Consider the following 3,987-nt stretch of genomic DNA (forward strand, 5'->3'; position numbering starts at 1 on the left):
GTAAGATTGTTTCGTAAATCTGTCCTCTGCACTTCCGAAAGTCGCAGGAAGGGTAAGACAGACGCAAACGACGTTGCGAGCAGACGACGTTGCAAAGGAGCAGACGACGCTCAGATAGGGGGGCGCGATCAGCCAATCAGGACTCGGCGTTCTGACGTCACCGCTACCCCCTGCGCAAGAAGCAGACGAACTTGCCCTCCGCATAGAAGGCGGCGCCGCAAAAAGGACGCATATGCCGCTTTGCGGCGTCTCTCACAGAGCTTCAGCGTCGCTGAGGGCGGGCTGGGGATCCGTTAACAATGACTTTATGCGCAGGTCTTCTCTTCTAGGGGGTATTGTGTAGATGCTCTTTTGACACTAGGACCGAGTGACTACTGGAGCACAACAGAAGCTGAACGATTAACGTTCCTATGGTCGGTCACAAATTGAAGAAGAAAAACAGTTCATGCTTTTTCTTTAGCGCGAGTTTCCTGCCCTCGTTAATCCTTCGTCACTCGAGTACCCAAAACCTCCCAGAAGGCTACGAGTTCGCACTGGAGGCGGGTCATCTGCTCAATCGTTAACCTGTCACCAATCACAGCGAACTCAAGTGCAGTATAAAAAGAGGCGTGCCTATTTCCGTGCGAAAGGAGCGACGGAGGGTTGGCCATCTAGACTCCTTGAGCCTGCTGAGCCCACGTACACGGTCATTAAGGGCCGAAGGAACGCAGGTTGTGGCTGATTATGTCCATGCTTCTTGGCTCGAGATTCCCTCTTCTGCGGCGTTTCATATTGACGGATGCAGCGATCTAACGGTCTCCGAAAGCGATAACAAAATGATCGGGACATACCGTATTTACTCGACAGATAGCCACACTGTTTATTAAAAAAAAAAAAAAAAAAAAAAACCCTGAGGTTTTTTTTTTTTTTTTGGCGGAGCACGCAGATTGCCAATCACCGCGATCGACGGCATGATTCCACCTGTTCACAGGGCAGAGATACCGTCTTCGTGCCAAGATACCATCTGTGAAGATTGAATTTGTACGGAAAATTGTTTTCTCCATCTGGTTATTCGCTATGTTATTAATGCACAACGCAATAATTGGCTGTATATGTGTTTTGTGGGAAAGTAAACGCAAGGGCCTTGTTCACAAATAGTGCGGCTATTACTCGAGTAAATACGGTACCACGCCGGCGATGTTCCCGCGTTCAGTGACTATATGGTAAAACTTGAAGGTACTGTACAGGCAAACTCAACGTGACTTTATCGCGCCAAGAATCTGCCTCGGACCCAGACTTGTGCCCCGTTACTCCAAAAAAGTAATTAATTACAATTACAATTACTTGGCCAAAAAAGTAGTGGACTACGGTTACAAATTACTCCCCGTAAAAAGTAACTGATTAATTACTTCGTTACTTTACTCAATTTCTTTCGCGTTACTTTAAAGAAACACGCAAAATACCTGCAATATCTGCGTGTTTGGGGGGGGGGGGGGGAATTTAGGGCCCCATTAAAAATAAAACAGATTCAGTACTATATCTACCGATTATTTTAGGATAATAATTTTACGACGATGGATCTATAAAGCTCTAAAGGACTGGAACGGGTGTTCGATATAAAGGAATCTAGCGCTCTCCACCCGGGACAGAACTGAACCCCATGAACATGCGACGAATGCACATGGGTGGCGGAGGCACGCACACCATTCGAGATATGGCAACGGCAAACTTTAGAACACGACTCTCCTGAAGTGGTGGTTTTTCTACGGTTGCTATATATTGCCTAAATAGGGGCTGGTTTAGCCACTAAAACCAACTGGCTGTAGAACGTACATGTGGTACTTGCGTTTGGGCAGATTTCAGAGTACCACTTGTTGAAGGTTGTTATCCGGCCTTGACCCACTTGATCTTTTTTCTTGGTCATCAAACTAAAACTTCACATGAAATATTCATCCACAATCTTTCAGCTAAGCTGATTTTTCCGTACAGGAAATATTAAAAAAGTCCAATTTTTCGTGAACAGCAGGCTTCAATGTATCTCACGCGTTTACAGCCGCATTGCGCTGCCTTAACTCCTGTGGAGGCACCCTACTGTGTCCAAGTCAGCCACTGTTTATTCTCAAAAAACTCGGGCTGTGTTCCCTTTCCCTAAAATGTCGGAGTAAGTTCCCGTAGGCACAATCCATTGACGAGAACCCCAACATTCTCGTTTCTAGGAATATGGGTTCGGCTTCGAAGTCCCAAGCCATTTTGGCTGTGCTCCCCGGCTACCTTATCGCCTGCTGTCTAAAGTTACTGTTTTAACTGACGTAGTGTTGATGCTACATTTTTTTTCTGTTCCAATAAGCTGCTTGCATCGCTTCCCTTATTTTTGTGTCTTACGCATCTGCTAGTGCGAAGTCAAGTGACCGAAACCACAAAGCTGGTTGGTCCAGCCAGTATTTAACTTTGACAGCGCTGTCAAAGATGAACAAGGTCAAGATCTCGTTACAATTCTTTTTTTTTGTCTGCGGGGTGGGTGTGTGTAGGCAGAACATCGACAAGCAAAGGACGGTCTCGTGTGACAAAAAAAAAAAAAAATGCTGATTGGTTTTTGGGGGACAACACGCAGGGGGTAGGGCGGAAAGGAGGGGGGGGGGGGGGGAAGGGGGCCAGCGGACATCTTCACCACGGTCACAGTGTCCACGTTCGTACTCTTCACGACTCCCACTCGATGGTTTTATGAGCCATTAGTTTTCTGCTCTTTTGTGCGCTCGAAGCATTCCGTTCGTTCTCCAAGTCGAAGCTTGTTGCCTTCATGTAGACAGTCGAATCCTCCCAGCCTGACTGAACGTTCGAACAAGTCCAGAAAAGGGCTCTGGCTGGGCTGTCGCGGTTTCCGTGTATTCCTTTCTTTCGCCAGCAATAGATCTCTTCGCGAGCGAACCCCCGTTTTGTGTTACCATGCTAAAAGCGCGAAGGCCGTTGCATCGCCCTTCTTCCTCTCAATTTTTCCCTTTGACGGGGCAGAAAAATTGTAACGTGTAATTTCAGTAACGCGTTACTGAAAAAGTAATGAAATTAGATTACAAATTACATTTTCAAGAAAGTAACGGATTAATTACAAAATTACTAGAAAAGTAATTGATTACAAGTAATTCCGTTACTTGTAACGGATTACTTCCTAGTCTGCTCGGACCCCTCGCCGCCGCTAACCAGCTCCACATGCCGACAAAAGGACAAAACAAGCGAGGCCATCGATGCTTCTGGGGAGTATACACTCTATAGCTGCGGATCCACTTGTAACTCGCTGTAAAAGAGACAGTCTACAGACAACCTCTGAGGGGAGTGTCGCCTTTGTATGACGGTCACTCACGTCAAAACCTGCCACAAAAGACTGGCTCGATACACGCTCGGAGTACACTCACAATACCTATATAGAAACAATCTGCGCTGCTGCATCGAGCACGATGCAACGTCGTGCTTTATGCTATGGGTATTTGTTAGGAATACTCATATTTCAGGACCTAAACAAAATCAACAAATACTTCTCCTAATGCGTAGTTGAATACGAAATACTCGACGTCTATTCAATACGTATTTTAACTACTTTCATTAGATATACCGCCGATCCTTCTGCCTCTCCCGTGTACCGCTACTTTGAAGAGCGGATATACATATGCGAGCAACGCAAGCAGTCCCCAGTTGTGTCGAGGCTACTGCCAACGACACGTGCGTAATGAGTGCATGTTTTTTTTTGGTGTGTGTACTTTGGTTCTATTTTTTAGTTCCATCATGTAACCTCACGATCGCGCAGCTGCACACTGACGTTGGGTTAAAACCGCGATACAGACAGCCTAGCACTGCGCGACTCGACAGCCTGTCCGTAGGAATGCTGTGTAGAAATTTTACCATTTCGTAGTTGACGAGACACAAGTCCGGTATACTCCGATGTCGCAAGCGATCGTTCGGCGTCGAACTTCCAACAGGCCGCTGGCCCCGGCCTCTGGTCCGGAAAAGGCGGACTTC

Source organism: Ixodes scapularis, unplaced genomic scaffold, assembly GCF_016920785.2.
Source record: "Ixodes scapularis isolate PalLabHiFi unplaced genomic scaffold, ASM1692078v2 PGA_scaffold3__209_contigs__length_174095766, whole genome shotgun sequence".
Lineage (NCBI taxonomy): Eukaryota > Metazoa > Arthropoda > Arachnida > Ixodida > Ixodidae > Ixodes > Ixodes scapularis.